General features: G+C 35.7%; 1 protein-coding gene and 1 long non-coding RNA gene across 4 annotated transcripts in view; one reads left to right on the top strand and one right to left on the bottom strand.

Annotated features, from left to right (window-relative positions):
• Nucleotides 1–24,512, bottom strand: part of LOC141379322 (uncharacterized) — a 70,347-nt gene that overhangs the window by 26,028 nt on the left and 19,807 nt on the right. The window lies entirely within an intron of this gene.
• Nucleotides 1–24,512, top strand: part of nbas (NBAS subunit of NRZ tethering complex) — a 378,367-nt gene that overhangs the window by 353,024 nt on the left and 831 nt on the right. The window contains exons 53-55 of one of the 3 annotated variants that reach the window (XR_012395545.1): nucleotides 5,166–5,260; nucleotides 6,577–6,662; nucleotides 6,907–7,244. The gene's annotated coding sequence lies outside the window, so the exon portion shown is untranslated. Of the gene's footprint in view, nucleotides 1–5,165; nucleotides 5,683–6,576; nucleotides 6,663–6,906; nucleotides 7,245–24,512 lie in introns of those variants that run through there. The other 2 variants (XR_012395546.1, XM_073932555.1) reach the window with 2 other exon arrangements.

Here is a 24,512-nt window from a genome sequence, read left to right as displayed (position 1 = left end):
TTGTTTCGTTCTTTGTTGCACAAATTGTTTGAATTGGCTATTTTTCGATGACTCGCTCATGTCTGGATCAATCATTTTAAAGTATTACCAGTTACTTTTAGTTAGTTGCAAATTATTTCAAAACAGAACCAGCCTTCAGGCTTTTTACATTACACACTGTAAAAAATAAATGACACAAAAGTTATGTAAACAAATGTTATTATGTTACTTTAATATGAATTAGTTAATCATGTTTCAACTCAGTTTAGTTATAAAAAGTCTAACTTATTCAGTTAGTATGTTGGACTGATGCAAGTTGAGTTATCTAGAAAAAAATCCTAAAATAATATAGGCAGGAAGAATTTTTTACAGTGTAGTAATGTTTTATTCCTTGTTAAAAAAAACCTATTGGGCCTTATCATACACCCGGCGCAGTAAGGCTCAAGATGTGTTTGATGTGATTTGTTCCTATTTTTAGACCAACACAACCCTAATTTTCCCGTTTTGTACCACATTGTTTAAATAGCAAATCCATTTGCGCTATGGGTGTGTTGATCTAAAAAGGAAGTGTGTTAAGGCTTATTCTTGGCGCATTGCTATTTTGATTAACTGAAACTGTAACGTGCCTTTGACCAACTAAAACCTGACCTAAAGTCCAGCGCAGAGAGCGTTAGTTATACGCCTATGCAGGTCCAAATGCTTACACATTGCTTAATACACACAGGATTTACAGCAATAAACAAATATCTTTACATATGAAAAATAATTTAGGGACTAAAATGTTACAAAATGTATTATTTCTATATAAATATAAAAAACTATACCTCCATGCCTTTGTCATGTCGGGGGCTTTGTTCAGTTTATTCCTGATAATTTGCATTTGTATAATATTATTATTATTGACAGATTTATTATATGTATATTTATATTTGTTTTACTAAAAAAATACACACTTAGAGCAATTCCTCAAATCAAATATCTCGTTTGTCAGGAGGGGCATGAATGAAACTTCTGAATGAAAGAGCCAAACTGCAGTTAAAGTCCTTCATTTAATAATTTGGCGAATAATTGGATTACTAATGTCCATGTAAACACAGTCACAGTCTTTCTGCCCTGCATCTGTGTGTTTGTTTTGCCTCTGTGAAAATCATCGCGTGCCCAAACCGACACTCCCATTTTTATGCAAATTTTTACAGACCTCGCCTCTTTCCCTCCTCCGACACTCCCCCTAAAAAGAGCTGGACACGCCCACTTTCCTGACTTTTTTCAAAGTAGAGGTGTGAAAAAACCCTGCTGAAATAAGGGGGTTTCATGGCTCTTTAACACACCTCCTTTCTAGACTGGAACACCCATGAGTCCACAAAGTGACGCAAATGGATTTGCTATTTAAACAATGTGGTGCAAAGTTGCTTTGGTCTAAAAATTAGGGTTGTGTTGGTCTGAAAATCGCTACAAATTGTGTCAAACACGTCTTGCGCTGGGTGTATGATAGGATCCAGTGACTCGCTCTTTGCCAGATAAATACTTTTTTATAAAAGTTTGTCGGCACCTACAGGACTGATTTAATAAATATATTAACATGCAGAAAAATAAATAAAAACACGAGAACTAATGACTATAAAAATGACAAATAAAAATGTAAGTTTAACTTATTGAAATCCAGCATTTTATTGCATAAACTACATCGGTTCCTGCTTTTTTTATTTTTTGTTCAATGTCAGCAGTGCCACGGACATACAGGTAAATTCCTCAAAAGGCTTGTGAATATTGAGAAATGTTGTTGCTTTGCCCTCATGTGTCCCTGTGGGGGTACGTCTTTTTCTTCGAGGATGTGTTTACATCATTTTCTACACACATTTGCTGTCAGACGGTTGACCCCCTCCAGAGACAAAGAGAATGAAAGGATGAGAGGCGTCGTAGCACTAGAGTACAGGGGAAGAGAGATGAGAAAGACCAAGATAAGGGTGAGAGAGAGTGAGAAAGGGCTCGTGGGATGAGACGGAAACCACTTGACAAGACATGAAACAGTAGAGATTAGAGAGGCTGAGAGAGCGCGCAGCAGGTCTTCTCAAGCTAATACACATGCACGCAAATCACACAACTTTACACAAGCACTACTCACGGAGATACCTTAGATTGTGCCGTTCAATATGGTTTCTTGATTCTCTTGAGAGATTATTTTCTTTTAGCACGGATTGTGATGCATTATGTAATCCTACTGTCGGTGCTTACTCATTGTTTATCATGTTTGAAAATATGGCATATAAAATATTCAAGGATTTATCAATCGTTATGATTCATAGGAGCACTGTGGACCAGCTGCTGGACTGGGATGAAAAAAATATTGAATGTGTGAGTCAAGATTTTGGTGTAAAAAAAAATCATGCAGGTTTGTGTTGAGATTGTTGTGTTAGCGTGTCTTCATTTTGACTTTGCTGGATGTCTTTTTTATGTGAACTTGTTTTACTGGACTAAGCTCTTGTCCTAATATCTTTTTTGTACAATTCCAATGAAAAAAATTATGTGAGCCCTTGAATTTAAAGCCAGTTTGACCTTCCTTTGGCAGAGCAAATGTTTCCTGTAATTGCGGATCAGACTCTCTGTGCTCTCTTCAGGTATCAATTTCTTCAGGTAATGCCGAAGTATCTCATTCAAGTTTAGGTCAGGACAAATTTTCGTCTGTTGAGGCAATTCTGTTGTTGATTTACTTTTGTGCTGTAGGTCAACTTTGTTGGGCATCAGCGGTAGACCTGCAGAGAAGTCTTGATTAACTTCTCTGTTGTCCGCTGGTGATGGAAAGCTGTCCAGGCCCTGCGGTGATGGTGCTTTACCGCACTTTAGAGGTCTAGAAGTCAGTGTGTGCTGTCTTTTTCTGCAAATGTTGTATTTTTTTCCCCACAAGCACCTAACTTTACACTTTTCTGTCCATAGAATATTTTGCCAATAGTACTGAAATATCCAGGTGCTCCTCTGCAAACCCATATAGCAAAGATGTTTTTTCTCTCTTTTCTCAGAGAGAGAATATTCTGTGCTGTTTCAGGAACACTGTTCTGGTTTAGTGTTTTATTAAACAAGGGGATTCTCTTCTTGTCTTTCATTTTATTTGCCTTGCATCTGTGGGGGTTTTCTTTCCATGAGAGTTAGAAAAGTATCCTAAATGATTTTTAAATGTAATTCCTGTCTAATCATGATGGGGCAATGAGTGCATATACAGTATACAGTCAAGGCCAAATAATTAATATCCCAGGGGTATAAATAATTTTGGATTTCGTTTTATTTTAATTTTAAATTCGTACAAGATTTTGCTATACAATACTGAAACTTTTTATTTTTAACCGGGTGAACATCAGAAATAAAAAAAATAAAAAAAAAGAAATAAGTCTGTCTGAATTTTTTTATTAATCCTTCTATCCACCCATCCATCCATCCATCCATCCAAATCTGTATGAATCCATCTATCCATCTCCATCCATCCATCTCCATATGCTTATTTATCCATCCAACCTTCCTTCCATCCATATTCATATCAATCCATCCATCTCCACCCATCTCCATATCCATCCATGCATTCAAGCTATAATTTATCTATTGTTCTGTCAGTTAATCTACCATCTGGACTCATCCATCCATCCATCCATCTATCCATATCTATATCAGTCAGTCCATACATCCATATTGATATCCATCCAAATCCATCCATCCGTCTGTCCTTTCATCCGTCCATCCATCCATCCATCCATCCATCTCCATATTCATATTCACCCATCTCCATATTCCTATCCATCCATCCGTCCTTCTGTCCATCCCTATTGATATCCATCCATCCATTCATCCATTTTCATAGCCATATCCATCCATATTAATATACATATACAGCCATATAAATATCCATCACCATATCCATCCATATTAATATACATATACAGCCATATAAATATCCATCACCATATCCATCCATATTCATATCCATCCATCCATTTCCATCTTCATTTCCATCAATATCCATTCATCCATCCATCCATCTGTCCTTCCATCCGTCCATCCATCCATTTGTCCTTCCATCTCCATATCCATCCATCTTTCCATATCCATCCATCTACATATTCATATCCACCCATCTAAATATGCATGTTCTTCTATTCATCTTTCTATCCATTCATATCAATATCCATCCTCCATATCCATTCATTTATTTTCTTTTTGGCTTAGCCCCTTTATTGACCCAAGGTCACCACAGCGGAATGACCCGCCAACTTATCCAGCACGTTTTTAACACAGCGGATGCCCTTCCAGCCGCAACCCATCTCTGGGAAACACACAAACACTCATACACTATTATGATTGCAATTTAGCCTACCCAATTCACCTGTAACACATGTCTTGTCTGTTATGTGGGGGAAACCAGAGCACCCAGAGGAAACGCACACAAATGCAGGGAGAACATGCAAACTCCACACAGAAACCCAGCCGAGGCTCAAACCAGTGACCTTCTTGCTTTGAGGCGACAGCACTACCTACTGCGCCACTGCGTCGCCTATCCATATCCATTTCCATCCATATTAATATCCTTATCCATCCATATCCATATACATCTATGTTCATATCCATTCATCCATCTGTCCCTCCATCCATCCAATAACATCCATCCATCTCCATATCCATCATCCATCCATTTCCATGTCCATCCATATCCATATTCATATTCATTCAACTATTAATATCCATCCATTTCCATATGCATATTCCTTCATCCATCTATCCATCCATATACATAGTTTTTTTCTTTTTTTACTCATAGTGAATATCTGGGCTGAAATGTGCTTTCAGCTGAATAAGACAAAAATATATATGGGATGTATAGAACATATTGAGTCTTTTTCACACCAGTGACCCAAAAGTGCCTGTTATGTCAGTAAGCCTGCAACCTGTTCTCACCCCAGCTCTGCGTGTGTATTTCTACATGAGAAAGACTTTTTTTTCTTCTTATTCTCTCCTAGCTGTCCAGGTACTTACAGCCACAGCTGAATCTCTGATCAGTTGCCATGGCTACAATTTTTTTTTTTTACTGCGAGTACTGGTTTGAGAGATGTGAAGTGATTCCCAGTCCTGCCATTAGATGACCAGTTGGAGTTGTACTGTGTGTGAGCATGTGCGTATGTGTTATGCTTTGCATCTGTGTGTTCCAGGTGTCTATGGCAGCCGAAGCAGGTGTCATCCTGTTAGCTCGTTACTGCGGCTTGACCATCTCCCTGATGACCCAAAGACTGCGAGGAACACTGAGGTATCGAAAGCCACTTGTCAGACTGTACACAAGTGTCTGCCATCAAACGAGATGCAGCATACTGTAAACACTTTAATGGTACAACTTATAAATACAACAAACACTGATAAAGGTTACAAAATTAGGTTATTTAAAGTGATGAAGGTTTTAGAGCCCACAATCACACACTTTTTTTAGTATAAAGAAGCTGTAGTGGAATGAAAATGTTCAATGTACATGAATGTTCTTAATGTAACCGCTGATGCCAGCACAGAGCCCTTATTTTTAAGCATAAACACCATGATGAAAGCTCAAAGAGATTTGTAGGAGAAACTCAAAACGTGCCATACACTGTCACGTGATTTCATGAGTCATGAACTCACCAAGCATCTGTTACAATTGCAAACTAATAAAAATAGAAAATGTAATATTAGAAATGAACAGGATGCCTGAAGTATGCACTTCTGTATGTGTTAAATAATTATTTTAGCATTATCATAATAAGCTTCATGCCAGGGAATGCATAAACGGATCAAATGTGTACATTTAATTCAGCAAAAATAAAATGACTGTCAAAGCGTGTACAACCAGTAGGCAAAAAGTATGCCTCACAGGTATAAGACAAAAAAACTCAAAGAAGGCACACCACATCTCCAGAAATAGCCAAATATATAAGTTTTCACTACTTGTGATATTTCAAGCTTAGACTGTCTTCATCATACATTGGGCACATATTGTACACGACACTGCTGTTATATACAGTTGAAGTCAGAATTATTAGCCCCCCTGTTTATTTTTTCCCCGTTTTCTGTTTGATGGAGGGCAGATTTTTTCCAACACATTTCTAATCATAATAGTTTTAATAACTCATCTCTAATAACTGATTTATTTTATCTTTCATAAGGGACCTTTTACAACATCAACAATGTAGGTTTTTATTTAATTTAACAACAAAACATCAGTAAATAGTGCTATTCTGCCTAGCCTGCTTTACTGAGGTGAAGTTGGTTTTATATTCACATTGGGTCATTTTTTTTAACAATGACAACTTGTAAAGCACTCCCTATATTGTTTAAAGTGCTACTCTGAATATTCACTTTGAAATAGCATGTAAGTGTGGCTTAGAAATAATTGTAATTCCTGCACCCTGCAGGCCAACCACTTAGCATACAGTAGTCGCTTTAGGACAAAGCGTGTGATAAAATATTGCAGATTATGACAAGTTTTGCTTGCTACACAACTGAAAACATGCAACATGTAGATATAATACAGTTCTTTTTTCAGAATTATTGTAATGTATTTGCTGTCATCTTTATGGTGCGCGTTTGTAATTTTAGAAGGCGTGGCTTTGGACAGCAGAGGAGGGCTTGTGTTTCAATGATCACCTACTGCACCTTCAACTCCACCCCACTTAAATCATACAGTACGTATGAATAATATTGCTGCATCTACAGGTCGTGACACATTTGGTCAATTTGAGTCGAGTTAGATCCCGGTATCCATCTAATGTTAGTAAGAGAAATAATTGCATATTAAAATAAAAGTAACTTTACAACAGCACTCTATATGTGCCATCCTGACTTCCTAGCTCTCTTTCATCACATTTTTTCCCAAAAAATTCCAAATTTACTAAACTGCCCATGCCATTAAATTTATCTTTCTTACAGATGCTGATTCGACATTCTGCAAACTGTTGCTTACATGTGGAAAACACCATAAAAACTAGACGACTGTCTGTCAGCATGACGTTGTTGTCATGGCATCAAGTCAGCAAATGACGTTAGCCGTAATTGGGTGACATATTTCACCTCAGTGAGCATTTGGATGGGTATGGATGATCAGATTCCATAAAAGAAAAATGAGAACACAAGAGTTTTTAAAGGTGATTGAACAGAGAGGTGTGCAATAATTATTTATTTCCAATAAGGCACAAAATTCTTCCGTTTGATTTGTAATGAGATAATTGGAGCTGTGAAGTGTCAAAAGCTATAGTCAACTAATGAAATACTGACAATATCATATCTCACATTAGGCTGCTCTTTCATTTTTCACCATTGTACTTTTGACTTAGGCCCAATCCCAATTCTACCCCTTAACCCTTACCCTTACCCCTCTGCGTTCCCGTGAAGGGGTAGGGGTGTCCCAATTCTCTTTAGTTTGGAGATTTAGGGCTAAGGGGAAGGGGTAGATAGCCCTTCGAACAAAGATTTTTCAGGACCACACTCGGAACCGAGGGGTAAGAAAATTTCCCAGAATAAACCAGCCACAATAGCAGTATTTTCAACAAACACATGTTTTAATATATTCATAACGGCGTACGTGTTTTACCGTCCTGTTTTTATAAAAAAAAAAATAAATAAAATAAAAACCGCTAAAATAAAAACCCCTACATTTTGCTAACTATAATCCATAATATTAACCATTGTATAGCAGTCCCACAACATTCTGTCACTCGATGACACTTGAACACCCTGTCAGAAAAGTCTAATCGCTGGGACTGACCTTTTTACAGTGTCTGCTATAATGTTAATGTTGCTATTGGTGTGTTTATATTACTGTGTGAATGCGCATTATGAGCTTATTTCCACATTATATCATTATGATAACATGATATACGCCTTTAGCGATTCCCTGAAGATAAACACCTATAAATAATACTATTGGAATCAATGCAGCAGTCGTCATCGTCTGATCTCATATAAAGCATGAGATTGCGATGACATATGATGCCGTGTGCAGATGCTGTAGTGCTGTCCCATTTCTTAGGGGTAAATTTTGAAGCCCTTCCCCTTCACCCTCGTTTTTAAGGGCTAAGAGAAAGGGTAGGAGTACAAAAATAGAATTGTGATTGGGCCTTACTGTACCTCTGCTTGTGTTTTGTTCAAAAAAGTGCTGGCATTAAGGTGTCACTTGTCATTTTCCCCCTTTTGCACTTTTTAAAAATGGAAAGGCATTTAATTCTTTATGACTGTATTAAGTTTTGTTATAACCAATTTTTTCAGACCTTTGACGTTGATGAAAATTCCGGTTTTGGCCTTTGAGTTGAGATTTTGAGAACCCCTGGTATAGGGGAGCAATTTTGAGCACGACCAAGTTTAAAATGACATTCTGCATGCAAGGAATAATAATAATAAACTTTAATTTATATAGCGCCTTTAAAAGTAGCATCATAAAGCACTTTACATACATAGAGGTATGTACATAGAAGTACATATAAAGGTAAAAGATGCATACAAGGACACATACACATACAAAAAAATAGAGAGAAAAAAAAGCAATGATATAAACTGTGAAGTAGCCGGGCTTCTTCCCTTTATCTCTGGCGAAGAAAGAAAGAAATGAAATCTTCAAATGTTTCTTTCTAACTAAGCTAAAAAGTAAGGTTCAAGTGATGATAAGGTGCACATAGTATCTGGACGTGCAGAAATCTGCAGAATTATGCAGATTTTTTAATTTCATAAAGTCTGTTTTGTATGTGTTTAGTAAATGAGTGTAAATAGATATTTATTCAGTTTTATTATTCATTTCAGTAATTATTTTGACTAATATGTACATTTTTATTTAATTTGTTTATACTTTGTAAAGTAATTTTTTCTATATATATTATATGAGACTTGCTTTGATATGATTGAATTTGCATTGTAAAAATGAAAGTTCAAAAGGTATTATTTTTATGTCATGTTTTAGGTTTTTAGTTGCTTTACTCCCAAAATAGTTCAGCATAAATCCACAGATTGTTTATAAAATTCTGCACAGTAATAGCCAAAAATATCTGCAGACTCTGTCTGGCCCAAGTGATGATTTAAAAACACTCAGGAATTATGAGTTCCAAATATCAGAGGTGCCAATCAAGAGGATCCCCGATCCACAGATTTTATCTGTGTTGACTTAACAGTTAAAATACCAGCATCAAACGAGCGTAAAATACATACAGAGGTATAAGGTATTAAAAGCTCAGACAAATAGATTTTCCTTTGGATTTAAATGTTCACCTGGTGGTCATTTCTTCAAATATTGGACAAACTCTATTTAACTGGTGGAATGACATTCCAGTTTTCATTGACTTTGTAAGATGATGAGCCATTTTAATGTAACAGAAAAAAAATAATAAAACATTGAATATATTTACATTGACACCAATAATCCAATTTTAATGTGATTAAGACAATACTCTGATTAAGAGTCTACCATGTAAGCAGCGATTTTTAATTAATTTAGTCCAATTAAGGTCATAATGGAGGATGCCGATTTTAGTTATATTATTGAAGTGCAGTACAAACCTTAATCAAACTATTACCATCTTGTAGGATTTTCACCGCATTTTGTTGACCGGATATTCCGTACACACGGCTGTTTGACACTCTTCTCAGCATCTGCCGAGTGAGTAAAGGAGCACAGACACCTGCATCACGAAATGCAGAGGTATTTACAACATACATTTGTACATACAGCATGCGGTATTAAAACAACACTTCCAGCAATCCAGTATTTTTTTTATCACGGGAGGCATGCAAGAAATGTTAATGAATGAAAGTGAAAGTTCTTAACTGCAGTTAAAGACAACAAATTAAAAATGAAACACACGAAATTACATGAAACTTTGGAGGAAATGTGGATTTTATACTGTATATATATATATAATTCAGATTCAGATTAAGGCAAATAATTCCATTACTGGTATCCATGACAATGGCATGACATTGACATGACATGTCAATGACAACAGGTTTCAGAAATAGCAACAGAAGCTGGTCATTTTAAATATGTGATTTCCACAACAATTGAACTTTTAAAATGTCACTCATTCAAGTCCGCTAAAAAGGCTGGTCGTCCATATAAGAAAAAGTTAAACTTCTTTTCTAAAATAATGTTCCACTAGCATGGTATAACCACAGCTAAAATGCCTTCCCATGAATTTTTTTTAAGGGTGCTTTCACATCTGTAGTTCGCTTCATTTGGTCCGGACCAAGGGTAATAAATGATACATTGTTGTATCTTCTGCCGTCTTTGGGTCGTTTTCACACCACACTGCTGGCTTTGGTCCGAACCAGTTGAAACGAACCAAAATGCAGTCATCTGACAAAATCCACATCTCTCATTGGCCTTGTTGAAGATATTTCCTAAACTGCTTATTGATTGGTCAGATTTCACGTGCGGGAAAATGCCCGTGAACTCCTGCAGATAAACAAAACCTTTTACTATGAAGGGACGACTGCGCTGGCTGGTTGTATGCCTGCTTTAGACAGATTAACTTATACATTACGAAAATGAAGCGCGGCCGCGGCTGGAAAACAGTGTTTAATGCATCGCTCGTCACTTCAGGAGGAGACGTGAATTAATTTAGCTAAACTGCGACATGGTCATCTTGCGGAAATATTACCAACAATCCATCAGGTAATGTTTTCCCCTCTCTCTCTCTCTGTTGGGCTGTTTCTCAATTCCAAGAACGCAGAGAATGGACTTGCGTTCTTGTAGAGTGCGGTCTTGCCAGGTGTCCTCGGAAGAACGAACTCAGGAGACCGCGAGGGCAGAGAACGCGTCCTTTGAGAAATGGGATGCTGCGTTCTTCCTGATGGTCATGTGACCTTTACGCGTTTTAAATGGAAATTATTTAAATATTACAGCACTCAAAGAACGATTTATTGTTTCCCCCCTCTTCAAAATATATACTTTGCATAAAAACATTATAAATATACTCTGCACAATATAAATAAAACAAATTTTAATACGAATTTCATCAAACAAACACCCTTAATGTGTTTATTCCTTTATTAAGATATTCATGTTAATGTTTACTTTCACCGTTTCATTTAGGGAAACTCCTGAGGTAAATAAGTGATATCTCTGAACTTTAATAATAAATCTAAATAAAATGCTGCGCTTCCCACCTCCAGTCGCAATGAATTCTGGGACTTCCAGAGCGAGCTCGCTGCTGAAGTCTGCATCGCTGCGTCCTCGATATCAAGAACACATCCGGGAAGTTTCACGCGTCCTCCGTACTTGCGGTCTTGAGTATTGGAACTGAACTTAGGCAGCTGATGATGACGTTTCACGAGAACACGAGGACGCAAGACCGCTGAAGAACGCATATTGAGAAACAGCCTTGGTAAAGCGCTGTCAACAAATGTTTTTCCTCCATATCCCATAATGCACAGCGCATCGGCCTACGGCAGCTGAATTAGTCCAAAAGATGCAGTACTTTTTGCGGTTGGACCTGTTTTAGTACGGATCATATTCTCACCACAAATGAACCGCTCTAAGGTTCGTTTGAAAGTGTACCGAGACCACCTCTTCAAGCAGGTCTCGGTACGGTTATTTGGTCCGCTTTTGGTGCCTACTCGAGTACGATTGCTGCATTCTCACCTGCCCAAACGAACCGTATCAAAAGGGGAAACGAACTCTACTGCGATTCAGTCGAACTAAATAAGGCAGGTGTGAAAGCACCCTAATGCCGAGTTCAGACTGCATGATTTTCAAACTAGTCGTGTCACAGATGTTTTCACACTGCATGACTATCTGGGCTTGCGTTTTGTCGCTGCTTTGTTTACACTGCAAGATGGTTCGGCCATGGACATTCACATTGCACGACTTTACTATAGGGAGAATCACCGACAACTTCGGCCAAACTACGTCTTACAGCCAAAAACATGTAGTATATCTTTTGTTATTAACTACATAATGAGAAAGAAGCCTTTATTGGGGTAGAACATGTACATGTTTGCTCACCTGGGTTTAAAGGGAATTAGCCATTTCTCCTTAACGTTGATAATAAACTAATTTCTTTCTGTATGAAATGTCAAACAGATAGAGATGGCTGACGTGAAACTGACGTTTCGACACAGTGTCGAGATCCCGAAGCGCAAGTGTTTCGAAACACTGCACCGAAGCATGATCCGAAACACCCAGGTCACGTGACTAAAGTGTTTCGAAACACTTGGTCACGTGACAAAAGCGATTCAAAGCATCGATCATTTCAGAGGCGTTTCAAGACCCGGAGAATCTGCATTTGACTGGCATGATCTTGATTATAACTCTGTCTAGTATGGCCTAGTGGACCGTGCGTGTGCATTATGGTAATGTATTTCAAATTTATTTAGGGTACGAATCTCGACTAGTAAAAATACTCCAAAATCATGATTTTATGTATTTTAATCATGTTACTGTTTTATGGTGTAGCCTAGATAGGAAACAGCTGCGGATATGCCATCAATTTAGCATCATTTTTGTAACACTGTAAAACAATAATTCATATTTTTACAGTACTGTGATGGGTTTAGGTTTTGGATAGACGTTAATAAAATACAATGGGAAATTTAATTAATAATATAAATAATTATTGATAACTTCTGGCCACAACTGTATCTGATCTAGTAACAACCCTGTTTTATGAACAAAACAATACAAATTTATTTACAAGGTGTTTATTCGGATGTCAGAGCAATGTTGAAACAAAACGATACAATAACAAAGCATTACCAACTGGTATTAAAGCATTTCAAAACAATTGTGTCAGTCTGGATTCGAAACCATTATTCCCTCATGGTAGTCACAAACTCTAACCGCTCGACTAAATCATTTGATGATTCAAGACTACAAAGTGGAGTTTGATACCTCAATTTGCTCAACATTTCTTTGCTGAAGCTGCTTCAGTGCAATACAAATAAAATGACCCCTAGGTGTCACCGTAGAGTGGGGTTTCGAAACGTTTCGAAGCTTCGACACATTTGCTTTGATAGTTTCAGTGTTTCACGAAGCCTCGCTTTGCCCACCACTACAAACAGACACGGTCCTGCTCCTGAGTCCTGTCAAACCTCCACTAGTTTTCCCTCCATTTCGTGGGTCCAAATAAACCGAAAAAGAGCGCTTTTAACTTCTCCCCCAGCCTCCCGCTGGCCTGCAGCAGGTATACACACATGCACACGCAAGTGAAAGCTGCTCTCTCATTGGCTGTAGGCGATCGCTGATGTTATTTTCAGTCAAAACTCAATTCACACGGCATGATTTGAATCGCCGACAGCTCCAGATATTTAGCATGCCAAATATCTCACAGGCATCGGCGACTCATCGGCGATTCTCTCAGATCGCGTCTTTGATCGTTCATACTGTGTGATTGTCACTCACGTGCACGAGCAGCGATTTGCCTGTGATTTCAGGCATTTGTCGGCGATTTCTCAAAACCTGTCGGCGAGCCAAAATCGGGGCTAAAATCACACAGTCTGAACTAGGCATAAGTCAAATGTTTATAAATGGTTCTCTAATATTGATCTGCACTTTATACATGTATGTATAACTCACAAGCTAGTTTTTATCTCCTTTAAAATTGCATCTGCGTATTTAGATGATACAAGTCTTATAATTGTGTATGTGGCGAGTTTAAAGCAATGGCCACAACTAAGATGCCTTCCCATTTCATCCAATGAATTTTTTTAAAAATCTAATGTTTACAAATGGTTCTTTAATATTGATCTGCACTTTATATGTGGATGGACAACACACAAGCTAGTTTCTGCCTTCTTTAAAATTGCATCTGCATATTTAGATGATGCAATGTTTATAATTGTGGATGTGATGAATTTAAAGCGATGGCTGCTGGAGTCTGGGTTCCTGTCTGTAAGCAAAGTTTTGAAGTGAAGCATGCGAGAGGAGGGTAATTAAAGCAGCTGTGAGAGGGAAAGGCAGAGACATGAAAGAGTGGGATGGGGATCTCTGAATGTGTAAGTGAGTGACCCTGGGGTGAGCTTATTTAGTTCTGCCATACCACTGGCTAACGTCACCGCCAGGGATTGGTGGGTAGATGAATGTAACCTCAGATGGTAATAGGCGGTAGACTGGAGAGAACGAGACTCGCAGCATCACAACTAAGCGCATTTACATCTCGCATTTATATTATTAATTTATCCCAATGCTTTTATCCAAGGAACAATACAAGCGCCGGCGATTAATCAAAAGTTTAATCGAAAGCGAAAGTGTAATCACGTCTTCTGTCATCGTCTGATGTGGCTGTGCTAATGAAAATGCTACAGCGTATTATCAAGTGTAGTGAAAAAAGTAATTGGCTGCAAGTTTCCATCGCTTGCTGAGATCTGCTTGTCTGGTGGTGAAGCCAGATTCAAAGACGACTAAATATCCCTCCCTTCCCCCAGACATGATGCCCAGACACTTTAAGTAGTCTACTAAAACCCACTCTTATAGTATACATACATTTTGTATATTTTATTGTAATATAGTGTGCACAGTTAAAAAATCATGTTTGTTTGTTTGTTTATTCATGTCATTCAAGTTGCATTACTGGATGCTGATTGCTTTTAATTTTAATGAAAGTTTAACAAAGTTATATTTTAAGTAGTTTGAAATTATGTATTGGCTCATGTCAGGGGTGTAGAATTGGCATGTATGGAGGGGACGTGTCCCCACCAATATCCACCAATTACTGAAATTTTCCTAGCAATAATTAAATCGACTTAAAAATAAAGTAATGCTCTGTCAACTCTTAACCTACACGTGCACAAAGTCAAGTTCACTACTCGTATAATACTATTAACCAAGGCAGTGGGATTACTTAAAATTCAGTTTAAATTTTGGCCTCCATGATTATCAATATCAATAATCGGAATAAAACAGTTAAATTGAATCACACACCCATCTGAATTTCTCTACCTTCATACCTTCTTAAAGCCTGACTGCAGTAAAATCATGTAAATTGACTTTTGAAGCATGGGAAGGGACTGTTACTTGTGTTATTAGGTGTTTATTTTATATTATTAAGTACTTTAATCGTGTTTTGAAAAGCACGAAACAGAATTTATGCTGTTCAATGCTTGCGCTCCAAGGATGTATGCCCCCACCGATGTCGAGATCAAATCTACGCCCTTGGCTCATATAAATTATGGTGCAAAAACCAGATGACCTGACAGTACTTTGTCTTTTGTTGGGCAGATATATTTCTTATGCAAAATAAAATCTGAAAAAAAAAATGTGAACAAAAGACATTTTGTAAATGTCAACGTTGTAAGAGTATTGTAAGAGTACTCCCAATATGACCTATTTTTGTCTTTGTCTTATCATCCTAAATCTTATATTTACCTTATGAAATAATTGTCTAATTCTCATACTTTTTGTGTGATTAAATAAACATTTGATGAAACATCATGACAGAAAAAAACATCTGACTTGCTCAAGGTGATGCCACTTCCACTCCAGAAGACATTGAGGCATGTCATTTATTTTGCTTTAATTTATTTGTATAAAATATGAAGGATACATTAATATTAGATTAATTAGTTGTCAACTCTGTTACTCTGATTTTTAAATTCCGCTTTCTTTCACATTTGCAGCTGACATAAGAACAGCAGAAACCATTGCTACTTCATAAACGTCCTTTTAGAGTACTTGAATGATTCTCTTGCGTAATATCTAAAGTGATGACAAAACAGGTGATTTTGCTGACATTGTAAGATTATAAGGATGAACAGCATGAAATGCCATCAGTCTACAGGTATTTCTCTGTTGCAATCAGGAGACCACTATACTTAACCCCAAAAAAGCCAGAGCAGAGCAATCACTAGCAGATTACTGTTGTGTTTGCAATAAGGAAAACACATGCGGGCATTTCTTTTTTCTCTTTTTTTTCTGAGCTTGTCTGCATTAACGAAAGCAGGAAACTCAATAGAAACAAACAGATGGCCAACCAAAAAGTAACTCAGGGCTATACAAAGAGTGGCTAACACAAAATACATATATTCCTGATATAAGTCCCATCGTACACTCAATACACTACAATTACTATGGTAAAAATACAGCACTATACACTAGCGCTTTTACAATGTAGATTGTGTAGAGGATTGTAGTAAATTGAAACAATGGCAATTTAGTTTTCAGTGTTTAAACTCAGTTCAGTGTAGCTCAGTTCAGTGTTGTTTAATATTCACTACTAATCAGGGGTCACCACAGCGGTTACCAGCATACTGTAGGTTTTACGCAGGGGATGCCCTTCCTATTACTATTAAAATCATTAGAGTAATATTTAAAGCAGCAACAAAACAAAACAAACTGTTTATTGAGTTTTGAGATTGGTAGCAAGATTTCATTTACATCCGTAATCCTATCCAATACCTACACCCAACTACTAATTGTTTACCTAGTAGTCAGTAAATAAGCCTATGTTCACCGTAAGAAATGGTTAGTGACCAATAAGCTGTAAAAACATTTTACCTACATTTTGGGTCTCTCCACACCACCACTACTGTGCAGCATCCACTTGGATGATGCAATGGCAGCCACTCGACAAAGGCGCCAATATGTTAACCACACAGCAGTTAGGGGACCAATAGAACCAGTTCAGTGGATGAGGATGATTGGAGGGCGATGATCGGTCAATGGAGGGAATTTGGTCAGGAGACCGTGGTTACAAGAACGTGCACTTTAAGAGAAGTGCTTGGATTTATTATTGATCACAGACCTCAGTTTAACGTCTCATCAGATAGATGCCGCTCATTGACAATGTCCCCTTCACTATAGTAGGCCATTGTGACTCACAGAGGTCACAACTTGTTTTCTCAAGTTGTCTCCCATCCAGGTAACCAGGCTCAGTTTTATTCAGTAACCGGTCTTGCTAATAATTTTGTCCTTAAAATTGAGTTTAAGAAATTAATAACTGCTTTTATTCTAGTCGAAATAAAACAAATAAGACTTTCTCCAGAAAAAAAAAAAAATATTATGACATGTTGTAAAAATGTCCTTGCTCTGTTAAACATCATACCAAAGAGAAGGATCTACTTAGAATTTACATGTTTAATAATGATTTGAACAGCTGTAGTTAGAAATTTCGCTGTTTTCCTCCTCTAAGGGCTTATTATGAAGTCTTTGTTGCCATCTTGTGGATGGACATTAACTGCCTTTGCTCTGCTCAATGACAAGCTAATGGCCACTGACGCGCTGTCTCTCAGGAATTATCAATATTTAAAATTGCCACTATTCTTATAAATAAACTGCATAGATGCAAATTTAGCAACTACATTCTCGACTAAAAAAGCCTTAAAAAGTACATTATGTTGTCCAACAGCTGCAATATTTGTGAAACTGTAGAGTGTTCTCTGCTTGTCACTGTAAATGGGCGGAGTAATACACAAGGGTGGTGGGTGAAGAGGCTATCAGCCAATCAGATTTAACCACCAGGCAGAACCGTTGTATACAGTGGAATATTGTAATACTGTAGATGGATGCAGTGTGAAGCAGATGTTTCCAAAGGACATACAGTAAAACTAATTAAAGAGATTCTAGTAAAGTCAATTGCACTTTAAAAATGGTGAGAAAAGCGGTATGGAACCTATTTAACACTATTTAGAGCTGAAACTCTTCTTATGTATATGTGTGAATGTGATACTGCCATTAAAGCAGTTTAGATTGAACAAGAACAAAAAAGGGTTTTTTTCTGAGGCAAATCAAGCAATAGCTCAAGTAATTACTGTATTATTTGTGTTTGAGACAAACCGAGAAATAGTGTTTGTGTATTTTTGTTCAGTTTTCAGAGGTGGTAGAATATGCATTCAGTAATTGCTGCATTCGAGGTCTGTGGATTGGTGTGAGTCTTCAGTGTGTTTGTATTTATACACCAATTAACTGTTAAAATCATGAATCCTAGAACAGTCGGAGGCCGTTTTCTCAGTTTATTTTAACTGTCTTTCTCTCTCACACACACATGCATGGTAGAGGGCAGACTCAGATCTGAAGTGTGTGAACTCCTGTATATCACTATCCTGAGGCTCTGCACCTGTCCATTTAAATCAAAACACCACTTCAAAAACAGGCCAGGTGTTTTAGATGCACTGCACTGCCTACAGTCGGACCAATATATTTTAGATACTACAGCACACTTGCTTAATTATCTGAAGTTCTTCCCGACTGTCTTTACAAATTAGTTTTTTTAAGCCTCAGCTGCACATTGTTGCCTCAAGATAACAAAACTTTTTTTGCTACTTTAGAAAAACAGGATGCGAATAAAAGATCAGAAGAATTTTTCTTGTTGATAGAGATAAGTTATTTAATTTAATTTAAATTTTATTATTATTATTATTAATTAATTAAAATTTTACTCTTATAAAATTTATGTTTATGTGTTTTTGTACTGAATATCTACCTCTGTTTGTATTTATTTTACATTAATTAGCATTTGCAAAAAAAAAAAAATACTACATAAGGCAGTTCTGCTCATGTAGCAGTCAGTTTCCCCTATATGTGTGAATGCTAGAGACTATGGGTTGTTTCCCAGTGCTGGGTTATGACTGGAAGGGTATCCACTGTGTAAAACATATGATTGATAAGTTGACGGTTCATTCTGCTGTTGTGACCCCTGATAAATAAAGAGACCAAGCCAAAGGACAATGAATGAATGAACTGAAAATGAATGTGGTTTTTGTTTAGTTTATACCAGTGAAAACTTAAAGAAAATTTTACTAAAATCTCTTTAACTTGTGATGTGTGCAGAGACAAGACAAAGGCATACAGTACAGTTAATTATGATTTTTTTTGTATAATTTTTGTATTCATAAAGACTGAGCTCATGCAGATCTGTATTCACATGTATTATCCATTATGAAACTTCTACTTTTTTCATATTTGATTAACATTTAATTAAAATTGAAATAAAGTTAACCTAGGAGTCATTTCTGTTAGTATCTGTCATGTAGCAGTCAGCTTTTTAATCTTCTGACATGAGAAAGGCTAATTAATTTCTTTTTTCTTCTTCATATACTTTCTTTCTCCAGCTACAATAGGCTACAAAACGAAATTTCTCTTAATAAAAAAGAAAGCTGGACTGTTTTAATGTATTAACTTGTTTATTAATTTAATGAAAATTTTAGGATTCGACTTAAATGGGTTTGTAGTATTCATTATTAACTTCTAACTGTTAACATTTAATGCAAATATAATTGTATACATATTTGTTATCATTAACTAAATAACCATCTTTTTGTATTTAACATTTCATTCATTCATTCATTCAATCATTCATTCATTCAGTTTCCTTCGGCTTAGTCCCTTTATTCATCAGTGGTCGCCACAGCGGAATGAACTGCCAACTTATCCAGCATATGTTTTTATTCAATTCACCTTTAGCTCATGTGTTTGGACTGTGGGGGAAACCGGAGCACCTGGAGGAAACCCAGGCCAACACTGGGATACATTCTCCACACAGAAATGCCAACTGACCCATGCAGCCAAAACCCAGACTAGCAACCTTCTTGCTGTGAGGTGACAGTGCTAACCACTGAGCCACTGCGTCACCCCATATTTAACATTTCATTAAAGTTAACTTAGAAGCCAATTCTAGCATCTGTAATGTAGCATTTTTAATATTCTTTTTTCTTGCTTTTTTGTGATTTCCTACATATTTTGGGTAAAAAAAAAAATTCTACAATTTAGAGTTTTACGTTTTGTTTTTATTTTTAATTTTACAGCATTTCCACTGTGGTGGACCACAGGACCATTTTAGTTCCAAATGAGAGCCAAATTCTGTACAAAACTGTACAGGATATGGCTGTAAAGGGATATTAATCCAACAATAATGTAACAGAAACAAAACAAAAGCCATTTTTTCCTTTTGTATTGAAATTCCTGTAACAGTTTAGTCTGAAATAGAGCCCAACTACAAAAAATAAAAAAATTAATTTAAAAAGACAAAAAAAAAAAGGAAAGAAGAAGTGATTTTTATCCAAAACAAACTCAACATAAAAATGATTTTAAACTGATTGTCATTCTCTAATTGTCTCTAATTGTCTGATAGTCAGACTCTAAGTCAGTTCTACTTCAACTATCTTATAAAGAATCCTCTCTGCTTCAGTTCTGCCTTCTACAACATGCAGTCATTAATTACATTACGATGGTCCTGGTGTCCACTGACATTTAAAAAAGGATGATATTTTGTAACAAACAATTTAACAGCTTTTAAAGCTAATTGTATTGTTTCTGACACTTCAATAAACAAATATATATCTAATAATAATAGTAAAAAAAAAAAAAAGCATTTAAAAGGCAAAAATTTACATGGATCTCTCCTTCCCATAAAATATGCTTGTTTGTATGCCGGCCATTTTGGATGCAGTGTAAAAAGTGGTTTCTTGCATGCCAGCCAATTAAGTGACATATCACTAGAATGCCCAGGATGCACTCTGCACAGCACAATAGAACTTGACAGAGTAGCTCAAAAAAAATCCAAGAAAATTCATGAAAACACAAGGTCCACTAACGAGGACACAAGTCAATGGGCAAGGTCTCAAGAGGATATAACATGTTTGTAAATTATACTGTAAAAGTTTTTTTGAATTAATTGTATTGTTCTTAAAACTGCCACCAAAACAGCATTTCATATTATAGAGCCACACAAGATTTATTTGTTATACGTTAATAAATAATTAACATTTCATTTAGGTCACGCTTTATTTTGATGGTCTGTTTGTTGAAGTTATTGCATCTACATGCCAACTAATTCTCATTAGATTATAAGTAGACTGTTAGGTTAGGGTGGCTTGGGCTTATGGTTAGGGTTAATGTAAGTTGACATGTCAATTAAATGTCTGTTAAGCTGCAGTATCAGCAGATATTAAGCAGACAGTCTACTAACACTCAAACAGACCATCAAAATAAAGTGTTACCCGATTTTTTATTATACTTGTATGATCCATTATTGGTATTAAATAAAAGTAGCAGTTGTTTATACCCAGGAAACATTTTTTTTTTGTGTGTTTAATAGACATTTAATAGACATCTAAACCTAGACAGCTAGGCTAAAATAAGGTCTATCAGTGTAAAATCGATGTCTAAGAACAGCTCAAAACTAGACTAGTCGTCAAATAGACAGATTAGACAAATTTTATATGTGTAGTCATTCATTTCTGTCTATTCGATTACTAGTCTAGTTTTGGCCTATATTGGTAGACAGCGATTTTCACTGACAGCCCAAATTTAGCCTTGTTTTAGCCAAGACTACTATGTTTGTATATCTATTGGATGTCTATTATAAATCTTTTAAAAAAGAAAAAAAAGTTGCTGGGTATACATGCCAGAATATAAAAAATGTTACATTTTAATATCACTGTTGATTATACATTACATTTCTTCTTGTAATAGAGTAAAAGCAACGTGTGGCATTATTTTATTGTCTCAATAAATGGAAACAGTTATTTGTAACAATGCAAAGATGCTTTTAAAAATAAATTGTAACCTCCATTTCCTGTGAGAAAATATGCGTCCACAATTGCTCACAAAAAAGGGTTTAAACAGACTTGTACAGCACTGTACTGTAAATCTGACCCTACTATGTTGATTTCTTTTCTTATCACTGCAAGCTTTCAAATCCAAGTCAAACACCATATATAACACTCCTCGTGCGCTGAAAGCTTTCATAAACAAACGCAAATTAGAGCGTTCAATCACCATTCATGCATTTTTATTGTCATTCAGAAGTTATTTGGAGATTTGCGCTGACTCAGAGTGGCCTTACAAATTGAATTAATTAAATTCTTATCAGGCAGAGAGCAGCCACTTCTTCTCACTTGATGAGGTAAAAGCACTCGGCTTCTAACAGATACGCACCGGCGAACACTTTGTGTGTTTGTTTGCCCCAAAACGCTCCTCTTTTTGCATGTTTGCTTTCATTAATGTTACGCGAGACAATATTTACTTCAGAATTAGGCGAGCCTCGGTTGCAAGGGGTTTTGCTGGTATGGAAACTGACAGACTAATATAAAAGCTATTTCTAACTTCCGATCCAGATTTCGTGAAGAGTGCATGTGTTTTGGGTCAAATTGGATTTTTTAATCAATTGCAGCAGGAAAATATCTCTGAGCAGATAATTATCCATGTCTGAAATGTAAAGCAGCAAAAAAAAAAAAAAAAAAAAAAAGCCCCTAAATTGAGTTGAAATAGCCTCAAATGCTCTTCAAGTCCTGGAAACATGCAAATAGAGTATGCAGTATGGACATTATGTTAACCTCGAAAATATTATTAATCATTTAGAAATAATTATAGGTCATTTTGATACCTGGGTTTTTGCCATTCCATTAAATGATTGCAGTAGTGACTGGTAATGTTTATTAGTTTTTCCACAGAGTAGTGCATATTTACGTACAGTTGAAGTCAGAATTTTTAGCCCCCCTTTCATTTTTTTTTTCTTTTTTAAATATTTCCCAAATTATGTTTAACAGAGCAAGGAAATTTTCACAGTATGTCTGATAATGATAATGTCTGATAAAAAAATATTATTTGTTTTATTTTGGCAAGAATACAAGCAGTTATTAATTTTTTAAAACACTATTTTAAGGACAAAATTATTAGCCCCTTCAAGCAAATTTTTTTAGACAGTCTACATGAAAAACCATCATTATACAATAACTTGCCTAATTACCCTAACCTGCCTAGTTAACCTAATTAACCCAGTTAAGTCTTTAAATGTCACTTTAAGCTGTATAGAAGTGTCTTGAAAAATTATATATATATATATATATATATATATATATATATATATATATATATATATATATATATATATATATATATATATATATATATATATTTAGTCAAATATTATTTACTGTCATCATGGCAAAGATAAAACAAATCAGTTATTAGAAATCAGTTATTAAAATGATTGTGTTAAGAAATGTATTGAAAAAATCTTCTCTCCGTTAAACAGAAATTGGGGGAAAAATAAACAGGGGGTCTAATAGTTCAGGGGGTCTAATAATTCTGACTTCAACTGTATATAGTTAAGTATTTGTCACATGATCTGAAATTAGCATTATTTATATTAATTATATAAATTCCATAATGTTTAGTCCAAGTCCACATTTTTTATTCTTCTTAAAAAAAGACCAGTTCCATTTGCATTTGTGTAAATTACTATTACTTGGGAGACATTACCCAAAAAAACATAACTTGTCATAAACATGACTGTCACGAGGCCATTATAATTGTGCCAGAAATTTTAACAGTGTCATAAATATTTTGCTTGACCTCAACAGTGGTACAAATTGAATTTGTTATTGAAATGTCATTAAATATTATTGTTATAGTTACAAAGATCGTGTTATACAATTATTTGACAAAGTACTTACAGCTTTAATGAAAAATTTTATTGACAAATTTTGTTTGTTCCACTGAAACTAGTGATCAAAAAAAATTCATGACAATTGCAGTGGGGGAAATAAGTATTTAACATGTGACCATTTTTGATTACTTGAAATTGTCACTGGGTGTTGTTAACAACCAAGTACATCCATACTGTGCTCAGCATAATTGAGTACACCTCATTTTGAAAATTTATATTTTCATCCATTTCTCTGTAAATATAGGCACTGTATTATGGTGCATTTAAACAAAACAGATTTATTGAATCAATATATTTATTAAAATAATAATTTTGTCACCAAACATATTTAGAAATTGAAAGATTTGCAACCTTAGTTTCTCCTCTATCTTGATTTTTCCTATTTTTTTAAATTTGTATTTCACATTCTTCTGTAACATAAATTTGGCTGTGCTAGTTTTTGGAACATTATTGTAAGTTATTTTGTTAGATAAGCTCCAGATTTGGCTTCAGTACTGACTAGTCTATTCTAATATATATGCACAAATAGAATATAGTATAGCTCCCTAGAAAAATATTAATTTAAAAGATAAATTTGTGAGGGGTGTACTTATATATGCTGAGCACTGTATATACAAAGAAAACAAAACTAATTAGTTTACAAATGAGGTTATGTGTAATAAAGTGAAATGATGCAAGAAAAAAGTATTGAACACATGAAGAAAGGGAGGTATAGAATGAAAGCCCAGACATCAACTGGAATCTCTGACTAGTTATTTAGCAACACTCTGCCCTTCGTAAATGTATATTAGTATTAGCTGCTTAAGTCCAACATCTACATTATTAGGATGATGAAAATGAGAAAACCAGGGTGGACATTTCAGCAAGACAATGATCCAAAACACAGCCAAGGAAACTCTCAAATGCTTTCAGAGAAAGAAAATCAAGCTGTAGAATGGCCCAGCTAATCACCTGACTTGAAACTAATTGAAGATATGAAATTAAAGATCAGATTTGATAGGCGAGACCCACAAAACCATCAAGAGTTTTACACTCTGTTGAAGTCTGAATCTTTTAGAAATATTATTGCGATATATTATTTCCCCAACTATGATGGCTTCATGACAATCATAGCAGATTTATTTCAAGCTTTGTTGTCTTTGTAATGTCACTTTGTAAGCTGTCATGACA

The sequence above is a fragment of the Danio rerio genome, chromosome 20, assembly GCF_049306965.1.
Source record: "Danio rerio strain Tuebingen ecotype United States chromosome 20, GRCz12tu, whole genome shotgun sequence".
In the NCBI taxonomy this organism is placed as follows: Eukaryota; Metazoa; Chordata; class Actinopteri; order Cypriniformes; family Danionidae; genus Danio; species Danio rerio.
Note: the sequence above shows the minus strand (reverse complement) of the source record. Positions and strands in the feature narration are given on the sequence as shown.